Source organism: Balaenoptera ricei, chromosome 5 (assembly GCF_028023285.1).
Source record: "Balaenoptera ricei isolate mBalRic1 chromosome 5, mBalRic1.hap2, whole genome shotgun sequence".
In the NCBI taxonomy this organism is placed as follows: domain Eukaryota; kingdom Metazoa; phylum Chordata; class Mammalia; order Artiodactyla; family Balaenopteridae; genus Balaenoptera; species Balaenoptera ricei.
Window position 1 is genome coordinate 26,465,484 of NC_082643.1, and position 23,007 is coordinate 26,488,490.

Genomic DNA, 23,007 nt, shown 5'->3' on the forward strand with positions numbered 1-23,007 from the left:
TCAGATTAATTCCTATTCCAGTCAAGATGATGTGCCAAAATTGGGGCTGAATTTTTAATGGATACTATTTTAAGAAGAATTGAATAACACTGGCCTCAAAACCAACAATACATTTGCTACAGGTTCATTGACTTGAGCTCCCATGGATCTTGGACAATTTCTCTATCAGCTGGACCAGCTTTTTCTTTTCTTTCCTTTTTTTTTTTTTTTTTTTTTTTACTTTAAAGGAATTCCTTAAGGAACAGAGATATCATCTTTTTTTTTTAATGGTATTTAACCTACCAATGTGAATCAGATTATTTAGAAATTAATTTTAATGAGTAATAGTTCCAGATCCTTGCCTTAAGATAATTTAAAAAGTAATGACTATACTTACTAAGCTAATTTGAATTACTTGAGTTAATTAGAAGCCTTATTAACAGATATTATTAGGAAGAAGTTTCTAATTTCAATAAAGGTTTCTAAGCACTAATTTTGGTTTTGGCCAAAACTTTTGAGATTTTAATGATGAGAATACGACCTGTGTTTTGGATCTTTATAAAAGTAATGTTTTTGGGCTTCCCTGGTGGCGCAGTGGTTAAGAATCTGCCTGCCAATGCAAGGGACACAGGTTCAAGCCCTGGTCCAGGAAGATCCCACATGCCGCGGAGCAACTAAGCCCATGCGCCACAACTACTGAGCCTGAGCTCTAAAGCCCGCAAGCCACAACTACTGAGTCCACGTGCCACAACTACTGAAGCCCACGCACCTAGACCCTGTGCTCCACGATGAGAAGCCACGACAATGAGAAGCCCACACACCACAATGAAGCGTAGCCCCCACTCACCGCAACTAAAGAAAGCTCGTGCGCAGCAACGAAGACCCAACACAGCCAAAAATAAATAAATAAATAAATACATACATACATAAATAAATTTATAAAAAAAAAAAAGTAATGTTGTATAGATCAAGGCTGCCCATGGAAATAGAATGTGGGCTATAGAAACCATTATATAATTTTAAATTTTCTAGTAGCCACATTAAAAAAAGATGAAATGAATTTTAATAACATATTTTATTTAACCCAAATACCTAAAATATTATTATTTCAATAGGTAATCAATATAAAAACTATTTCTATTTGTCCAGGCTATTATAACAAAATACCACAGACCGGTGGCTTATAAGCAATAGGAATGTATTTCTTATCATTCTGGAGGCTGAACTCTGATATCAGGTTGCCAGCATGGTTGAGTGAGGGCCTTCTTCCAGGTCTTCGTATCCTCACATGATGGAACGGGTGAGGAAGCTCTATGGAGTCTCTTTAATAAAGGCACTAATCCCATTCATGAGGACTCCACCCTTCACATACCATTACATTGGGCATTAGGATTACAACATAGGAATTTAGGGAGTACACATTCAGACCATAGCTCTATTAATGAAATATTTTATATATTTTAGTTCTAAGTCTTTAAAATCTCCCTTTGGACAAGTCACAAAAGCCACATAAGGCTGGTGGTGACAGTTGTGGGCAGCAGTGGTCAAGAGGTTGAAAGATTTTGGAGTCTGACAGTTCTGGATATAAATCCTGGTTCAATCATTTATTAACTATGAGTCATTGAAAACAAACATTCCACGTGCCAGTTCCAGCAACTATAAAATGGGAGTAATTTATAGCTCAACTATCTTTGTGAAGATTAGAAATAATATATAAAAAACATCTACTACAGCGCTGGGAACTCAGGAGCTAGTACTTCCTGAAGAAGCTGAAGTTTCAATGCTTCAAACATAATTTCTATTAAATGAAGATGCTATTACCGTCATCACTTTTTCCCTTGGAAATTGCAGAAAAATTCTCTTAGCTTAACTTTCTTCACCAAGAAGCCAGTACATTCCATGTACTGTTACATGGAATGAAGGTCCTGACTGTGGACCATCTGGAGGGTGACCTTATTAGCACACAATACGAGAGATAATACTGTTGTCACTTACTGTTAAATACGCATTTATCATGAGGAAGCTCACCTTCATTACAGATCACAAGAAAAGTGACAGGAGGTATATTTATTTTGGGGGTGTTATCTCTATCAAAAGGTAAACAATACCTTGGTAAAATAATACAGTTCATTCTGGAATATAGTAAAACATTTCTATGTGCTCTGAAAATTCATTTCCTCTTGTTCCAATTCACATTCATACCTCAATTATTTCAGTCTAGATAGATAAGCCTGATTCTTCTGGCCATTATTCTTAAGGATATCCTCAAGGATACCAATTCTGGGTTTCTTTGGAAAAAGACAGTGAATTTACATTTCTAGAAATGGTGGGAGAAGACTGGAGACAAAGAGGCTGAAGATTTAGTTTGAAAACATAATGGCAAAAGAAAGCACATTTTCTAGTCATACTCGAACAAACACCTGTTGACTTGGTCTACATTATAGAATGCTAACACAGTCAATAAAATTGAATATTTTATAATACCTTTTAAAGCTTGCAAAGTGTTCTCATGCTAATAATTAGAAACTTTCTCTTAGGAGAAAATAGAATTATAGAATCATAAGATTAATTGGAAATCTGAGCTATCCTATCTTCGTCACTTTATAGGTAAGAGTCAGAGAAATGGAGCGACGGATCCAGAAGCAAAGTGTTAGCTGGGGACAGAGAGGGAGTGTAAACCCGAGTAGTCTGACTCTTAATCCAGGACTCCTGTTAGGGTTCAGGGCAAGTCGCCTCCAAATATGCCAAAGTGGCATATTGATTATTTAGAACTAAAGTTTCTTAAGAAACAGCCAGTGCAAGAAAACTCTGACTCTCCTTTGTCCCCAGAAAGCAGGACATAAAACCTCCCATGTGAAAAATACCCTCCCTGCACCAGGAGGGTACAGAGACATCCTTACTACCAGCGACAGGGAATTCAGGGCCCAGAAGGTTGAGTAAACAAACTCTGCTTAGATTCTTCACTTATTAAGCACCCAAACCTAAGTTTCCTTGCCTTGTCAATTCCTTCCAAATGTATTGTTTCTTTGTCTAAAAAAGTATAAAAGCTGCCTGCCTTGGTCACTGCTTAGGTCCTATATCTATGAGACCTCCATACGTACAAAATTAAATTTGATTTTCTCCTGTTAATCTTTCTTGTGTCAATTTAACTATCAGACCAGCCAAAAAAACCCCAAAAGCATAGGGGGAAATTTTCCCTCCCCCAACACCTCTAAGGAAAATGGTACACAAGCTGGGGTGGGAGATAGTTGAGTAGAATAAAAAGGGTGTTTCTTGACACTTTATCCCTTTGGCTGAATGTGTTCACATATAATGAAGTAAAGGAAATAAAGTTACACTTTATTCTCCAGTACTAGAAAGCTTCAAACTGAGCTATGGAAATTATGGTCATTTTGAGGGGGAGGGGTGTGATTTATTCAAATAATTATTTCAAGGCTGTGCTTTATTTTGACTAGAGATGTCATTGTCATATTTTCAGTGTGACTTTCATTTTCAATTGTTTTGTTATTCATGGATCATGGGCGAAGAAAGACAAGTTGTTATTACTGAAGCATCTCTAGGAAATTCTTCTGGGCAATTAAGCAACCATTTCCTCCCTCGTGAATTGCTGTAAAGCCACAATGCTTAGCAAATGGATTAGATGAACACTGGTTAAGAAAATAACCAGATGGCATTTTGGATGTCTCACAAGGAACATGTCCTTCTCTACGTTGCTACTTTATTCTGGGACTCACAGATTTATGAGTGACCTGTGAAGGGGTTGCAAAAGCCAGTCACACCTTGCTCTGAGATGAAGATATTGCTCAGTCTGGCTATAGGGATGCCCCTGTTGTCCCTCTGCCTGGGGTCCCATTGTGCTTCTTGTATACAGGGGTCATTCCAAGTTATAGGAAATTTATTTTTCCAAAGCAAATGACAAGTGACTGTAGAAGAGTTTCAATGCCTTAAAGCTAAGAAGTGGAGTACATTTAAAATAAAAATTAAGATGCATATAGGCTTCATTTTGTAATAACCTATAAGGGAAGAGAACCTGAAAAAGAAAAAATATATATAGATAGATAGATAGATAGATAGATAGATATCTGAATCACTATGCTGTACACCTGAAATTAACATGATATTGTAAATCAACTATACTTCAATAAAAAAATTTTTTTAAAACAGAAAAAAATTTTAAAAATAAAATAAAAATAAAATGTATATATGCTAAAAAGTATAAAAGGGAAAAGTTATATAGAGAAAACTCTTATTTAACTCTTAAGGCTGATTGAATGAAATGGAAGATTAAGTCTGATGTCAGTGGTGGCTTTTTATCCTGCTGGTAGCAAAATCAAGGCTGATGTGGGTAGTCAAAGTAAAATAAATGCCCATAGGTCAACCAGCATTGCATGTCTTCACTAGGAAAATTAATGAGGTGGAAAAATGTTAAGGTTTCAGAAGAAATTTCTTCTTAGTTCCATAGGCACTCACCAAATTTCAGTTTTCTTATGCAATGGTATTGTCTCTATGAGCAGCTATTTCTTTCATTATTATTGACAGTATCTCTCAGCCATATTCTCTATTTCATATCAATACTTTGGCAGTGCTTATTTGATCCCTTTCTGGGTTCTCTAGGTCATCTGCCAATCATGTCCTCTTGATTAGTAGAACTAGAGTTGGTCAGAATTAGATTTTGTAGATGCACTATCCCTCCATAGCATTACTTTGTCTTTTTAAGCTATAAGACTGGATCACTAAGCCTCCTTGTTGATTTAGCCCTTCCCAAGATTCTGGGGCTCTTCTTGCCCCAGAGAGAAAGAGGAAACATAAGAATATCAATGTCAAGAGCCCTTTAGGGTCCGTACCAAGACTCTTTGATTCTTTCACTAATTCTAGGTCCTGAGTGTGGCAAAGACTGGCTAACCTCTCAACAAAGCCCCGTTTTCCTCCTCCTGGACCCACAGCTAGATCACATTCCCCATTATCTCTGGCTGGTGTTCTCTTTCCCAGCTGGCTTTGGCCACGCCACTGAGTTATGTGTGATTGGAGTTTTGTGTGTCCCTTCCATCCCTGTCCCATGAAAGTCTCTTACTCACAATCCCTTCATTCAATTTCTCATCCCTTGACTGCTTATGCAGACAAGCATGACAACCTTGAAATCTTCATGATAAAACTGACAGTCTTAAGATGGAAAGAGTATCTGTTTCTGAATCATTGCTTGAAGGCGAGACACTCATCAATCAGTAACATTCATTTAAAACTTAAGTGAAAAATAAAGTCCCATGATGAAAAACCACTAATATCTGGTGCTTTATATAGTACAGTGGTTATAATTGCCTTATATAAAACTGTGACATCCATACTCCTGCAATAAATTCCAGTCTTAATAGCATGGTTCCTGCCTTGCCCCTGTTTACTGACCCTAAATCTCAGTTGCTCTTTGGGGCCCCTCCTTCTTTCTCAGTCCTTCCAGAGAAGCTGAGCTGTGCTCTGGAAACGTTTCCATGTAACAGGTATTGGATAGACCCGCTGGTGTTAGAATCAGCTAGAACTAGGTGTCTTCTTCTCACCCAGACACACGCTTCTGGAGTGCTATCATCTCATTCAAGATTCTACTGTACACTTTGCCCTCTGGGTTCTTTTTTCCACATGCCCAACTCTAGAGACTGTTATAGCATCCCCAGCTCCAGGGATGACCATCTTCTTGTGGCCATGTAAGCATTTTACATTTTTAAGGTTTTCCTGCTGTGGAAGAAATAGATTCATGTTGTGCTTTAAAATTAAGCTGGCAGAATTACTTATTTTAACTAAAAAATAACATACACAAGTAAGTCTTTCATATAGTTTTCAAAATGGAAAAAAATTAAAATCTTTTAAGTGATGGAATAAATTATGATACACTGAATGAAATCAATAATACATTAATTTCAACAATACATTGAATTAAATAATCGGCATTTAATCACCATAAGATTAGTGAGGAGATTTCAGCTTCCTAAAACAAACGATTACAAAACTAAGTGGACGAACACAATTCTCTCTAATAAACATTATAATAAATAAAGTTTCCTACAACAAACATTTATGTTTCCAACATTACAGTTTGTGGCTAAGCCCCCCTGTCTGTGTACAAAGGCTCCTGGAACTGGTACCCTTGCTCGTCCAGATACATTGAATCTGGACTGACCTCATAAACGCTATAGAGTGCAGCAGAAATGATGCTTTATAACTTCCAAGTCTAGGTCATAAGAAGCCTTATAGCATCTGCCTTGTTTTCTTGAAACACATGTGCTAGGAGAGGCCAATCACAAAGTAAGAAGTCTAAATACCAGGAGACCCTCTTTTCCTCTTATGTGAGGAAGCCCTTACCTGGCCATGTGTAAGAGCCAGTGGAGCGAGACAGCTGATCTTGGGTCTCAGTTGAGGTGCCAGGCTTGTAAGTCATGGTGGACATCCAGCCCCAGCCATCTGCTGACTGCAACCACATGAGAAATGTGAGGCAAGAACTGCCCGACTGAGCCCAGTCAATGCAAGGAATCATGACAAATAATATAAACTGCTTCAAGCCACTGAGTTTTGAGGTGGTTTTGTTACACAGAATACAGGACAATGGTTCTTTTAAATTATGAAAGCAAACTTACAAATATAACACAGTTCTTTACCTTTTTCAGTACATGCTAGTGTATGTGTTCCTTCTCTCTACGTGAGCTCAGAATAAATTGGAAAAAGACAAAATAAAGCAGTAAATGGAGGCCAGTATATCACCATCAATATTCACAAAGCCAAAGGTGGAGGTTCTGTGGGAGCCAAATGAATTTCATGACACTTAACAGCTAAATAGTTAGAACTGTGTACCCTTCCATGGGCAACTGGACCCGGGCAACTATCTCTACCTGGAGGGGAATTCCTGGGTAAGATTCACAGCACAGAAAACAGAAGCTAACTTGTGGGTAGGTTCACTTCCAAGAAGAACAAAAGGCATTTGTTCTTCCCTAATTACCAGTCAGATAAGTCACTTAGCTCATCTAGGGTGAGGTCAGTAAAAGGGCAAAGAGGGTCCAAGAGTAGCACCAATTTACTCTCCTCCACATGGGAAGGTATACTAGGAGGGGGGAAAAAGTTTCCCTCGATCAGAAGACAGATTTGACAAAAACTGGCTATGAAATAAGCATAGATATAACTGAAATTTTTGACATAAAAGTATGTGAATACTTTCTCATTGTCTCTATTTTCCCTTTAAGCAGAATAACGCTAAATCAGTGCTTTACACTCTCAAAATCACCTGTGACAATTTCTTCACTGAAATTTTCTAGTTAAATACCTTTGAAATTTGCGCCTATGATTTTATTTATAATTTTATCCAATGCAACACCCAAGATCTGGGGCTCATCAATTTTGCTTGGAAAATTAGATTTTCCTAGGGCAAGGAGAATGTAAAATTTAACTAGGTGGTCCCGGGAATGGCACGAGTACAGATGATTTACTAGAGTCATTTAAGAAATTGAGACTCGGTATATATTTGTTCCCTAGATTGTAAGCTTCAAAAAATTATGTGAAAATTAAAATTTTGTGTCACTGACAACTGATCCAAATACAAATTAAACATTACCCAACAGTAAGTACATATCAATCTTTGTGGAGGAAGAAAGATGAGAATGATAAAAGCTTTTCAAGGATACCCTTAGCCTTGAAGATAGAACTAGGGCAGCTTCCATTTTACATATGTCCATGATTTATATGCATTTAAAGGAAGGGTACTGTCTCTGCTCTCAAAACCTTTGTATGGAAATTTTGTCCTTGATTTTCATCCTTATCACAGCTTTGATCAGCTCTTTACATTAACTAGCAAACTTCTTTCAAGCTGTAGTTTTTTTTAACGCACTGTAGGTTTATTTAACTTCCCAGAGCTGTCTTTTACTCAACAATATAGTTATATTTCATCACATAAATGAGTGCTCCGATAGTTCTCTCATTCCCTTATGGCGAACAGGAAATGTAACGTCACTGACACGGTTTGAAGTTAGAAAGGATAGTTAAGGACCAACTACTTACAGCTTGAGTATAACTTCTACTGCTCCCAGGCTAAGCATAAAAACAGATCAGTGAAAGCTTCTTCAGTGGTAGTTAAAAAAAAAAAAAACACTGAGTCGTGATGCCTGAACAGCTCTGGGATCTGGGAACAGGGATGAGAATGACTTTCTAGACTTTGGTACCACCATGGGCCAGATTATATGGTGATAAATGTCTTAGAAATGGTGAGATGGACAAATCAAACTACTGCCATGTGCAGACACATTGAACAGCAACCCAAGTCCTTGGGCAATGAACCCTGGAGGAGACACAGAGTTATTGTAAAAAGTCCATGAATTCTCACGTGTACTAAACACTTTCTGTATGCTAAATAATTAGAATGACACGCATGCATTTAACTTAAAAAAAAATGTAGCTCCCTACTTGATTAATAAATACATTTATACCTTTTTACAGTTTTTAAAATGTATAATACCTTTTATATTATACTTTTTCTCAATCAAGGAATTCTAAAATCCAGCTGTGACAGGTAAGAATCTAGGAAACCATTTAATGTGAGGTAGGAAAAACAGTCTTCATACTTAAAAGGATTTACATTTTTCTTCCTAACTTTTAGCATACTGTTTATCCCCAACTCTTTCACATCCATAGAACAGGTTAACACTCTGTGCAACAAAAGCACATTTTTCTTCAGAGGGAGAATTGTGTGACCCAGCACCATTAAACTAGAAATGAAGGCTTTAAGGTGAAAAAGTTATCTTTACAATTCCAGGCCAACCAGGAACCAACCTGTGTGATTTCACTTGAGTCTGCAGGAAGGAGGTGTGTCTGTTTGGGACAATCTGTAGGTGGAGGAAAAAAAAAAAAAATGCATTAAGACTTCCAAGAGACCCTCAAGAATTGATTCGCACTCTTGGCTGCATCTTAGAATCACCTGGAGAGTTTTTAAAACTCTGGACACTCAGGCTGCACATGAGGTCAATTACATAGGAAGCCAGGGGTGGGGGGCTGAGAGAGGACAGAGAGCCAGGCGTCAGTCATTCTTACAGCTTCTGAGTGATTTCAGTGTGCTCCCAGGGCTGGCGTCGGCGGCTCTGAGGGTCCTACGGAGATTTCATCAGCTCCTCACATCACGTGGTGCCTGACAGGCTCTGCTCAAACAGAAGCCAAGCTTAAAGATTTCACAACTGCAGCCTGTTACTCAATCATCTAGTCTCTCAAGAGACAAGATAACAGGATTTGTTGATTTGGCAAGAGGCGTTGTTATGGTCTCTGAGGAAATATTAAGCACATCTCACCATGTTTCCATAATCACTCTGCCTAGGCTTGATTTCAAACATGTTCCCATTATTTTACCTTGAATCAGATATGGTGCACCTGATCCAAATCAGATTTAGAGCCTGATCTAAATCTGCTGCTACATGGACTATGGTTTTATTTTTAAGCCTTGTCTAACAAACTCATTGAAATATTGCATGACAATTGCCTGGAATTACCTCATTGTGTGTGTCTGGGGGGATTGTTTTTCTCCTGTTTCCAGCAATTATTTCATTGGAGTACAACCCAATTGCCTGGAAAGGGTGGTAGAATCAAATTTCAATAAGTATTTAATGAGTACTCACTGTATGCAAGGCATAATGTTATATGCACAGGAGAAAATGCATACTGTCATATGCATTGAATTACGGTGACAGGACTCTTCCTCTTAAGGAAGTCCCACTGTAATCAGGGTGACCAAAGAGCAAAATGTATAAGTCAGATAAAGTAAAATACATTGAAATGCATTCTCACTCGGTTTTTTTTTTTTTTTTTTAATTATTATTTATTTATTTATTTTTGGCTGCGTCGGGTCTTCTTTGCTGCGCGTGGGCTTTCTCCAGTTTCGGCGAGCAGGGGCTACTCTTCTTTGCGGTGCACGGGCTTCTCACTGCAGTGGCTTCTTTTGCTGAAGAGCACTGGCTCTAGGCACGTGGGTTTCAGTAGTTGTGGCACAGGGACTTAGTTGCTCCGCGGCATGTGGGACCTTCCTGCACCAGGGCTCGAACCCGTGTTCCCTACATCGGCAGGCGGATTCTTAACCACTGCGCCACCAGGGAAGCCTTTCTCATTCGTTTAATAAAGACATTTTGTGAAAAGAAAAGGGTAACTTCTGTATAAAGGAGGAAGAAACAGGACACAAGTTATGGTGACAACTGAACTTAGTCATTTAAACACTAAGTTTTTTCTGATTTATGAATATACATTGAAAAAAGTTGGAAATATAGAAGGTGTAAAGAAGAGAAATAAAATATTACTAGTAATCCCACAATCCAGATAAAACAGATTAATTTATATACATGACTATGTATATACATATGTGTGAGTGTACATTGTTATATATATGTTTACATATCATATATGCAGGTATACATACATTACACATTGGTATATGTTTATATATATACATATGTGCATAGATATAGTATATTTGAATGCATACTTTTTGTGTGTTATATATACATATATACTCATTTATATATGTACCTAAATATTGATGCATTGCACAGTCATATACACTACAGCCGTATTTGAGAGGAGCTGAATAATGACACCCGTCTTCCTTGCCCAGGTACTTAAATCAGTTGAGAAATAAAGAATAGAAGGTGAAGGCATATACTATTCTGTAACATATGTGTAGTTACAAATGTATATGATGCAGAGATTCAACCTAGTACAAAATACATTCTCAAGAAGTTAGCCATTATTATTCTAATTTTCAAGCCAAATTATGTCTAGCTATGTTGTCCTATACGGGTTATCAGAAATTTTGCAATGAGATTAAATGGTCACAGTATAATACTCCAATAATAAAATGCATAAAGACTTATTCATAAAATTCCAACAATAAAGATGCCTTAACTTTACCCCTAAGCCCTCTGCCAATATTAAATTTCTAGGGAGAAATTAAAGTTCAAAGAATAAATACTCTTGCAAGTTAAATCCAAAGGAAATAAGGCTCAAAATCAAATCCCTTTGACTTAAAAAAATAAAAAGTCCAAAAGTCATCCTTCCCAATTTGTAATTCTTCTCAGTTCTGTCAGAGGAGTTCACCACAAATGAGCAGAGTTGGTTTTTGTTTTATTTTTTTTTTTCTCATCAACTACAACCTGGGAAGGGTGTGGATCTTTTAGGGCCTCAGAAATTCTTAGCTCAGTGTCAAGACACATCATTCTCACTCTAAAAGGACCCTTTAAAATAAGACTCAAAAAGTAACCCTAATTCTACACCCACTAAATTTACAATATAAGCCAAACCCTCACCCCTAGAGCAGTGATCCATGGTAACAATCCTGTTCCCTAAACTCAGTACATAGTGTTGTCAAAGGCCATCACACTGGTATCTGAGGAAGAAAGGCAGATGGTAGATGGTAACCATCTTGGCTTCAGCTTGCCTGCATTGCCGGCCAGTCTACTTTTCTGGAATCCACACCCTGTGAATGTAATTGGTAGGAATCACCCAGCAAATGATTAATTCTGTCACTATGAATTTACCATATGTGGGGCGGGGGACATTCCAGAAGCCTAACATCTCCTTAGGAGGGTGGCCTTGAGACGATGCTGCCATCTTTGTTTGCAATGGCAGCAGCCCTCCGCACAAACGAGGTGTTATCTGAGAATCCTTTCTTTCTCACCCAACGTATTCAAACCCTCTTAACTTCCTTTTCCCTTTAAGCATTTCAGTCCTGGGGATGAGCTTTATTGTTAGTACTGACTCCTAGGTCTTCTGTGAGGAATTTTGTGCCTGTGTATAGTGGCACCCTTCTCTTGCCTCTTTTTTTTTTTTAATAATAAATGTGAATCATTTATTCATTCAACAAACATTTACTGAGTACCTACTGAGTACCTTTGCCTCTTGGAATGGAATTAATTTGGCTTAAAAAAAAAACCCTGCCTCTTAGAAAAGGATTTCACCTTAGAGCCACATTTGTTTCAGCTGAAAAAACACCCTCAAAATTTCTCAACTGTAGCTGCTATTGAGGCTGTTGTGAAGCAGGTGCCCAGTGGGGGCAGATGTCCCAGCCATATGGTCCTCTGATGTCCAGACAATCTCCTTCTTCTCTTCCATCCCATAAATCCCCTGGCTGCTGTGATACCCTCATGCTCAGCTACAATAATTGTTTTGAGACTTGCCCAAACGTCCTTTTCTATTTTCATTTTCTATATTGAGCTTTTGGACCAGACACGCAATTAAAGGTCAAGTCCTCCACAGTCTCAACCTGTACCGTGAAGGCAGAATGGAACACGACCTCCTTTCTAGCTAGAAGGTCCCTGGTGTTCTGTGTCTCACGTGTAACTTTGCTGACAGGCCATGTATATGCAGGTAAGAGTCCACTTTAGCCTGGCCAGTGATGGCAGGCCAAGCTGTGTCTGCACCACTATCAACTACAGCCGCCTACAGTCTGAGGCCTTAGCACCTGCTGAAGGCATAGCTCTTGAGATCCTCACGTTGCACTACAAGTTTAAGGTCAAACTGCAGCAAAATGTACTCTGAGGCCATCTGTGCTGGCTAAAGGCCCACGCCTTTGGCCCTGTCTCCACAGAAATTCTTTTAGAGTCAGAATCACAACAAGTTGCAGGCACCTGGCAAAGCCCAAAATACCTAGTGACAAATGCTTCTGAACTCTTAGCTGCTGTCAGCAGTTCAAAGCTAGCTTTGCAAGGGAAAAACCTACCTCTGGCCTAGTATAAACTCTACCAGCCAGCAATGTCAAAATTCCCTGCCTCCTAGACATTAAAGACTAGGGTCGCATCAGAAGTTTCTTCCACAGGAAATTTGCTTTCCAAACTCTTCTTATCTGCTTTCTCAATGTTCTCAGTCATCAAATATGGGGTTCAAATAAATAAACATATATAAAGTTTAAATATATACATATATTTAAATATTTACCTATATCACAGAATACACATTTCTCACAGTATGAGCTAAAATTAGTAACATAAATAAAATAAAAGAAATATCTGATATATATATATATGTTTTTCTTTTATATGTCTTGTATTTGTTTTATTTATTAAACTTTATTAAATTGAATATAATACCCAATTTAGTAAAATACATACAATACATATATGTTTAACTCAATATTTTAATAAATAAAACAAATACCTGATATATATTTAAAAGACATATATATATATATCAGGTATTTATTTTATTTATTTTACAAAATTGAGATCATACTATATAGAGAATTATGTACTCTGTGTTCATACATCAAAAGTACTTTAAAAAATCTTTCCTAATATCATTATTTCAGTGAAAAAAATCAAAATATTTTAGATCACAATACCCCATGAACGTGGTGAAAACACCAAATAACATAGTAAATCTTGATGAAAGGGTACAGGCTCTTCCCCAGCCTCCAGTTTGGCTATATACAGGCAACCATGTTTAATTCTTTCAGCTATTTCTTTTAGTTATTTTTAATTGAGATAAAATTGATATATAATATTAGTTTTAGTTATACATGATTGGTTATTCATATATATTGTGAAATGATCACCACAATAAGTCTAGTTAACATCTGTCACCTCACATAGTTACAATTTTTTGTTTTCTTATGATAAGAAGCTTTCATTAGCAATTTAATTAAATTGCTACTCTCTTAGCAATTTTCAAATATACAATACAGTATTATTAACTATAGTCACCATGCTATACATTACATCCGGTACTTATTTGTTTTATAACTGGAAGTTTGTGACTTTTGGTTCTTAGCTGATTCTTTTTGTTTTTTTCCATATCTCTGAATGCTGTCTTGTACTGCTATTATTCAATTATTCAATTTTAGAAATTATTTATTTACTCTTTTGTCTCTTAAACCACCAACTTCCTAGTATAGTTAAATCACTCTATTTAATTAAATCAATAAACTATGTAAATGTAGCTTACTTGAAAGCCAAATAGTTTATTCTTTGGAGCTTTTTCATTTATCAAGAGTTTCTAATTTCCTTTTTTGTCCACTATGTCTCTTTATGCAAACATTGTATTTAAACTGTTTAGCTTATCAGACATTCTACAGAGTGTTTGTTTTACTGACTTTCCCCTGGGACACTCTTTCCCTTACTGTCATCTGGACAAGTCACTTTTTAGGATAGCTTTGAGGTGGTCATCCTGGGATTTCATCTTGGGAAGGAGGTCTTTCCTGGAACTTATCTTTGCCTTTCTTGAATTACTTAGTTGTCTTGCTAGAGCAAAGAGTGTGTGGGAAGTGATATTTCTAAGAACTTGTGTCTAAACATGTGATTATTCCAAACATTTGACTGAATATTTGTCTAGACATAGAATTCTCATCCTGCATCTGCTTCTTTCAGATCTCTGAAAGCTTTGCTCCATGACTATCTTGCATCAGTGTTATTGCTGAGAAGGCTGGTACCAATTTGATCACTCCCCTGTCGATGACATATCTATTTCCCTCTGGAAATTATTAGGACCTTGTCTTTTTTTCTTCCTTTGGTACCAAAATTACACAAATACTTGTCTAGAAAACAGACTTCTTCATACATTTATTTGGCATTTAGAAGGTGGTTTCAATCTGGAGACTTACGTCCTTCAACTCCAGCAAATTCTCTTGAATTGATTCTGTGATATTCTATAACCTTCTCTTTTCTTCTCTCATTATAAATTGCTATCAATCAAATCAATATTGATTCTTTGTTATTCAATAAACAATTTTAAAAATGAGGTACAGTTGCTTGGTTTGGATTCTCAATCACCTTGGGTCTCATAGAAATAAACTCCTAACTGTTCCTTGAGGGTTGAATTTTCAGACCTTCTCTTAGGCAAGATCACAGAGCCAGCAGCTGGATTTCTCCGAGAGATCATGTGGAGACCAACCCCTTTATTTTATGGGTGTAGACATCTGGATAAATAGGTACGTTTTCCAAGATCTTATAGCCAGTTAGTGGCAGAGCCTGGATTAGACCGAATGATTCTCATTTCCTAGCTGGGTTCTTTTTCCATTGCATAATATTTTTCTTGACTGTCACAACTCAGTGGCTTGAAGCAGAAATTCACATATCTTAAGTTCAAACATGATGTGTATGGTTTCCAAAGGAAAGTCTAGGGACTGTAATAAAAACTTACAAAGAGTGGAGAAGGGCTACTGAGATGGCAAAAACTGAAGATATCCCTCAGAGAAGTGAGTTTTCACTTACCTTCCTGCCATTGGTCACTGCTGACCAGACCTTCTGCAACTGCTGATGAAGCCATTTGCTAAGATACACAGTGGTCATAGTATGTATTTAATATTTAAACATAACATTGCTTTCTTGGAAATGATTATCAAAGAAGTATTTAAATTATGTAAAATTTTTCATGCATGTCAAAAATCTGTAGTAGAACAAGGGCCTTAGCATAAGCATGAAGACTGAATTGTGGTGTTAAAGAAAACCCAAAATCAAGCCACAGTCTGAGTATCCAACCACCCACTGCCTTGTAACCCAAACTTAAACTGTCCTGATTTCCCTGAAATGCTGACTCTGATCTCGACCAAAACTCAAGCTTTCTTTCAAGCAGCTTCCTAGCCAATCAGCTACAAACAAGCTTATGCAGTGCTACTACCCTAAAAGGAATGTAAGCTTCCAGTAACCAATCACGATAGAAAACAACGTACTTCCTCATTCACGCTTTGTAAACTGAGCTGTAACGGCTGAGAGCATAGCACTTTTGGTTTGGAGTCTCCCTGTTTGCCAACAGTTTTTTTCTTGTTCAATAAAATATTCATATCAACTAAACCTCTCCAAAGTTTCTTTTGACAGTTTCTACTCTACCCACTAGGTATGCCACTACGGACAAGTCAGTTAAACTTTGTGAGTTTCCTCATTAGTAAAATGTGGAATTGATGATAAGATTTATTAGAATATTCTAAACATTGGGTGAAATTATGCATAAAAATGAACTAGCATAGTGACTGGTACATGAGACACACTCATAAAAATTTGTTAAATCAATGAATGTTAGCTTATGTTGTTTGTCATACGAACTTCCCATAAGATTTCTTGTGCATATAATTATTTGATAAATATGTCCAGTAAATGTTAAAGGGTCTGGGGAACTTTGTTTTCATGCAGAGTTGCTGACAAGTAGTATTACTTCAGTTGACTTGCTTATAAGCTAGTAAGAAAAAAAGTTGCAAATGACTAATTGAAACTGAGAGAATAATTTAGGGTATATGTCATTTTTGATATTGTAAGGTTAGAACATTTTGCACTAGGCTAGAGTGGTGTCTTCACTGAATAAAAATGATTTTTTCTCCAATTATATATTCACAAGATTGTGGAATGTATATATACTCAAAACATACTGTAATAAATGTTCATCAGTGATAAAGACAAATGTTTAAATGTGTGATGTAGGTGCTGCTCAATATTCATTCAAAAAATTCATTCAACTGATCATTCGTTCAACTCATTTGTTCATTTACTGATTGCATTTTATTGAGTTTCAAATCAGTAATACTGAGACTCTGAAGAGAAAGTCATTGCCCCGACGCTAGCAGTCTTACCTCCAATACCTAATTCATTTGGAAAAATAAGGAAGAGTACAGGAAATTAGAACAGAAGGAGGTGAACGTTCCTTGCTGTTGCTGTGTACTTAGATTAGTCCCTCCGCTTCTAAGAACTATATAGCAAGGATATAAACCAGCACTGTCCAATAGAAATAAGATACAAACCATGTGTGTAATTTCAAATGCTCTAGTAGCCACTTTAAAACAAGTAAAAAGAAATAGGTGAAATTAATTTTAATAATATATCTTAACCTCATCTTTTCAAAATATTACCAATTCAACATGTAACTGATACTAAGGTTATTAATGAGATTATTTATATTCTTTTTTTTATACCAAGTCTTTGATATCTGATGTGTATTTTGCACTTACGATGTACCTCAATTTGGACTAGCCATATTTCAAGTGCTCAGCAGGCTTATGTGAGTAGTGGCTACCATATTAGTGCAGATTATAGACGGGGTTTGGGATGTGGACATATCTTTTTGGAGGTCATCATTTCAACCCACTACATTGTCTTAGAGCCTCTAGAAGGAATGCAGCTCCACTAACACCTTGATTTTAACCCAGTGATACCCATTTTGAACTTCTGACCTCCAATATTGATACTGTAAGATAATAAATTTGTCTTATTTTAAGTAAGTCTGCGGTAATGTGTAGTAATGTTGTAATATGTGTAGCCATGTGAAACTACTAGAATTTATCTCCAATCCTGTTTCCTCTAGCCAGTGGTCTCTTATTGAAACCACTGAGTGAGAAGCACATTAATAATCTACTAGTAGGAAAGACGTGAAGGTATCCTCCTGATGAATGAAATTCTGGTTTGGAGCTAGAGAACAAAGTAAGAGTTCTAAAATCAAGTAATTGATTCAGGAATGATAATAATCCCAGACACTTGTAGTAAAAGTTGCAGCATAGTCTGGACTAAAGGTTGGTTAGTCAGTATATTGTGTCTTCTGATAGATTTCTGTATCCAGCCATTATTATGCTAAGGCAGAAAATAGCCCAAGTCTGAAGCTTTCTGAAGAATGGCACCAGTGAATTTGATTAATTAGGGGAATTACATGGGAAAGAAAGGACAGGAGAAAAAGAGGAAGGGAGGAAGGAAGGAAGGAAGGAAGGAAGAGAAGCTGGATCTGTGAAAATTCAGAATTCATCAGAATAGTAACCCAAAGATCAAGTAGCTATGTCACATGATCCCAAGCCTGCTAAATAATGAGAAGCAGTGTGGACCTGGGATCATATGATATCAAACATTTAAGCCTATAAGACAGCATTAAAATAAAGAACATGTAGGTGGTACTTTCTAGAAAAGTAAGCTAGGCCTCATTTGTAGTGTTTTTAATATCAGTATCAGATGGGTTGCTTAATTCATTTTTGTTGAAAATAGTGTAACAAAACTCCTTGGGATACACATTTTCTGGGTACTTTCTGTGTTGATAAATGTCCTAGTGTCAATTGCTACAGAAAGTATATTAAAATAATAGAGTTTAAGGTATAATTAAGAATTTGCAATAGGAATCTAAGACAATTAATAAGACCCTAGAACTCATTATTAAACAAAATATCTACTCTTTTTCAGATTGTGGGGAACGTTAGGTTAGAGACAAAAGATAAGAAAGAACTTGGTGTTCCTATTGTCACTTGGTAATTGTTGAGAGTTACCAAGCAAGAGAGCAGAAAGGACATCATCAGATGGGGCAAGCCAATGGGCCATTCTAAGGAGAGGCCAAATAAACAGAAAGAGATTCAAAGGAATTTATTGTCAATAGATCTCTAATAATCCATAAAATGATATGCAAAGAAACAAAATTGTGGACAGAATTACCATTAGTATATATAGTAATTGTTTTGAGGGAATAAAATATTTTAAGGTAAAATAAAATTAATTTGTGCATCTTGAAAATACCATTTTTACTATATAAAACATAAAGAAATGAACATAAGTTTTCTCTAATAAGCTTCTTTCTAAAGTGGAAATAAAATTGGATTAAGATTTTTACCTTATGAAATGTTTAAAGACAAAGTGTTTACATATTGATATTCATTGGCTACTCCCCAAAATACTCTTTAAAAGCTTCCTAAGATAAAGATTAGAATGTCCAGCTCTGTCTTTCCTGACTTTGATTACCAAAAATACATAAGCTTGCTATATAGCAGTGACAATTTTTACAACCTCAGTATATTTCAATTAGAAGCACAGAGTGTAAAAGAAGAAAACTTTAGTCCCATTTATTGTGATGCAAATAAACCATTGGATACAAGCAAGGTTTATAAGAAGATGTTGTAATAGCACATATTGTCTGGTGTATTTTGTTGCACAAGCATCAGTATTCTTCAGATGTGATTTGGGGAGATGTTTTCAAATTTGTCAGAGCATCCTAAATTTGTCTCTTGGTAAGACTGATCCAATAATAGTCTATTTCTGCCACAACTCAGCTCTTTATTGCAAAGACAAATCCATTCAATTTATTTACACAAGTGTCAGCATGGGCATATAGAAGGCAGAAATGGAAAATTCCATTTCTCATTCATTGTAGCAACAAAAGCTGTGGACTCTTCACCTTTCTTTTTATATCAAGGTAAATACATATTTTTCTGTTTTTTTTCTTCCAGTATTCTTAGAATTTTACCACATTTTCCACTTCTAAAGATAGAAATTTATTTTGTCTTGGTATTTCCCTAATTGAACTATTTATGGCAACATATACATAGTTTCTTCATTTCTTCTATGAATATCAGTTCATTTAGTTTTCAGCTGATTGACTGAGGTGGATAGAATAATGGCTACTGACACAGGTTTAGACAGAGATAAGTAAATTGCCTGAAATAGTAGGCAGGAATTTCAGGATTTAAATCTGTATGTGGCTAACTCCAAAGCCATCTACTTTCTATTAAATGCCGATGAGTTTACCTCCATTGCAATTGTCCTTCGTTTCTTACAATCATTGAAGTTTAGATGAAAATCTTTGTTTATTGAAGAAATTTACTTTCACCTCAAATATTTCAAAATTCCTGAGTATAATATACCCTACAGTTATATTTTATAGTTCTTATAGTCTTGCGTAGTGCCTATGATTAAACTCAACACGTTATCTTTTTCTTCTAGCCAGTGGGAACTGAGAATGGCCATAACATTGAGAAAAAGAGTATTTAAACTGTGGTGAGAATGGACTATATTTTCATCATTTGGTAACTGTCATTAAATCAGAAATATGGAAATGCTTTCATACGATATCATGTCTACTGAAGCCAATTATCTTGGTCTTCAAAATAAGTTATGACAATGTCAATGCTTAAGGCATTTTCAAAATTATTATTATTTGTTTATTCATCTCCTTCCTTCTCTCTTTTTCTGACTGTCCATAAATTGTGACAGGCTGCCTTCTCAACTTTTTGATTTAAATGCTCACTAACTTATGTGGGAAAATTAAAATGTTTCCAATAAGGAAGCCAATTTATTAGGTAAAGCATGCCATCTTGTTTTTGAAATTCCACAAAAATGGGAACACTAATTACAACTTAATCCATTGTGGCCTTAACGGAAGAGAGTATTTTCTGTCAAAGAAAACTGTTTCCCAGTCACTACAGGAATTCAGTCTTCTACCCTAAATTTGTCTCTACTATTTAATGTTTTGAGCTCTAAGCAATGTGTTGGAACAAATAGCAGAAGAGGTGATTTTTGTTCAAATACTTTCAGGAAAATGATTAAGCATAATTTGGAAAGGAAAGGAATCTATGCTGTTGAAAAGGCCGAGGTTGCTTTTGCACAATTATATAGTCTGAGCAATTTAAATGGAGAGACCATTTGTCAAAAAGTCAACATTTGGCATGCTTAAACATTTCCTATTAAGTCTGGTTAACCCTATTAACTACTTCAATGGAAATAAAAACCACCTATGTTCACATGAAGCCAAGAAAAGTGAGAGTCATTCTACATAAAAGGTCCTTTGAATGCATTGGTGCCTTAAACCTTTTACATAATTGAAAATAATTAGGCCTGCCCAAGAAGTCATTGTCATAATACAAATTTGGCTGGAAACTAATGAAGTCAGCTGTGCATTGTATAACTATTTAACTTATTTTTTATTTGATTAATTGACAAATCAAACAAATTACAGAGATGAGAAAATTGACTTTAAAATTTTACATTAACATATGCCCTGAAGTCTTTCTTAAAAGTCCATTATGGTATAAAATATATCTATTGAAATGAAAGATATTAAGTAGACAACTTACCCTTCACAGTGGGTGCTGCTTGCCTAAAAAACAAAAATATGTGACTTAGAACTGAATGTCCGATCCACAAATCCAGAGGGATTATCAGGTGAGAGGCATTTCCGATTTTAAAGATGGTATTATTATAAATAAGTCACAAGCATATATTTTAGCAAATAAATTATCTCACACACTAAATGGCAATCCCATTTAAGGTGCTGAGGATAAGGGTGAAGTCCTCTATAGCATGAGCCCTATAATGCTGCTTAATAAAAACAATCAATGAATTGGAATCGAGACCTGCTATAATATGTGGATTGATTAAACTGGGCTGCAGGTTAATCAATGCAACTGAAAACATCCTGGAGTGATTATCTGAATATATGTACAACAAAGAAATCTGGTCGAATGCCAATAGGTGCATAGGCAGTATGGTGCTATTTTAAAAGCAAGCAAAGAAATAGGCTGGATGTCACGGGATACAGCCCATAGGTAATTTACCTGGCTTGGGAAAGGAGTAACACAGAAGAAGTCCAGCTAATAAGGTAGAAGAAATTATAGGGTTACATAATTGTCATTTTGCACCCCCTAATGATATTACTGATCCAGGTACGATTGATCACCTAAAACAATGAGGTGAGTGATTGATGGGGGAACATGAAAAATTGCAAATATAACCTTTTTGTGAATACCTCTGGCTTGCAAAGGGGGAAAATTACTTTACAACAAAACAACCGGTCTGTCAGTCCCTCAGTCCAATGTTTAATCTTAGCAACACCCATGGCTGCTCAACCAGAAAATAAGCTTTCTGCTGTGATACAATGTAATATTCAGCATCACTTATTATGTATACTTACCCCCAAAATAGTTCTAATTTCTGGTTTGTAGGAATCACAGGGGATGGAGAAAGAAGCTAGACAATGAGAGAGTTTAGAAAACTCTCATTGTGAAAGGCTGGGCAGGATATGGCAGTGCTTTCATCTTTGCTTCTGGAAAATTTTTGGAAATTTTGGAAAATTTTTGGAAAAAACAGTGAGGTTTTGAAGATGTTGACATTACAGAACCATTTAATCTGAAGTAAAGAGTTTCTTCAAGACCTATCGTACCTGAACTCCCTCATTTTACAGATAAGCAAAGCTAAGTTCAAAGGTTACCGGAGCTAGTAATAATCAATCAGCATTAGTATTATACCTAAGCCTAGTGCTTTTTGCACAGCTTTATGTGATTCTCCAGGGGCGTGGTGGTACCTCACCAAGTACTATGTTCTCCACCACTACAGAGGTTGCAGAGAAAGCTGAAGGAAAATTTGCAAATAATGCTACAGAGAAAATTAAACAGCAAACTTGTGCCTGCATTAGGTGAACATCTTTAAGGTCTTCTCTGAGAGTGCATAGTTTTATAAGTAATTCACAGTTGGATCTAGCAAAGTTTAGAAGAGTAATTTAGGAATCCCATCCCCATGTGTACTCTTACTCTTAGGAGTAATTTTTGCACAGGGAGTAATTTTAAGAAATGGCTGACCACCATGGACAATTTCATGAAATGGGGAACTTCTTTTAGCTCCTTGGGAATGGATAAAGAAAGCATTACTGTTGTTTATTTTTCATTATCTTCTGATAATAGTCACATAGAAAAATGCATTTCTATTCTACTGTCAAACTCAACTATGTAATCACTTCACCTGTACTTTTTTATGAAGAAAAAGAAATATCACATTCAAAATATTTGCAAGTAATCTATAACACAGCAGCTACACGTTGTGCTTAGGTAAAACGGCAAAACAGATATTAGTAATCATTGCACTCACTTCTGCAATGACCTCTGTAACTGCTTTGTACTAATGTATGCTGGGAAGCTCTCGTTCCCAAATGGAGTTAAAACAAAAGGTCCCAGGTCAACATATTCCTCATCAGGCTAATGAGAATCAGTAGCAAAGCTGTGTCGTGTGTGGTTTTAAAATGTTAAAAATGGTTTTAACAGATTAGGTCTTGAGTTTCTGCATGAGAAGATTATAGCCTTTTAAAGCAAACTGTTGTAAGACATGGCCTTTTAAACCATGCTGGTAAATCAATAGCCCAACAATTTTATTCTCTGTCTTTCACTCCAAGTGTATTGAAGATCTGTCCTCAAGAAAGGACTCTGAGAGTGGTTCTTATACCCATGGAGTAGAGGAGTGTAGTATTGATCTGTTTATTAAGAGAAGGAATAGAGCCTAAGAAATTTGGGTATAGGCCTACATTTCATTTTCTGAA

At 36.3% G+C, this 23,007-nt stretch overlaps 1 long non-coding RNA gene across 1 annotated transcript; it reads right to left on the minus strand.

Moving 5' to 3' along the window:
• Nucleotides 1-9,111: 9,111 nt before the first annotated feature.
• LOC132366361 (uncharacterized) lies at nucleotides 9,112-21,654 on the minus strand. The gene is made up of 3 exons (XR_009503430.1): nucleotides 21,613-21,654; nucleotides 20,777-20,799; nucleotides 9,112-9,140 (listed from the first exon to the last, which is right to left on the minus strand). It is a non-coding gene; the product is annotated as an uncharacterized LOC132366361 (long non-coding RNA).
• Between the last annotated feature and the right edge of the window lie 1,353 nt (nucleotides 21,655-23,007).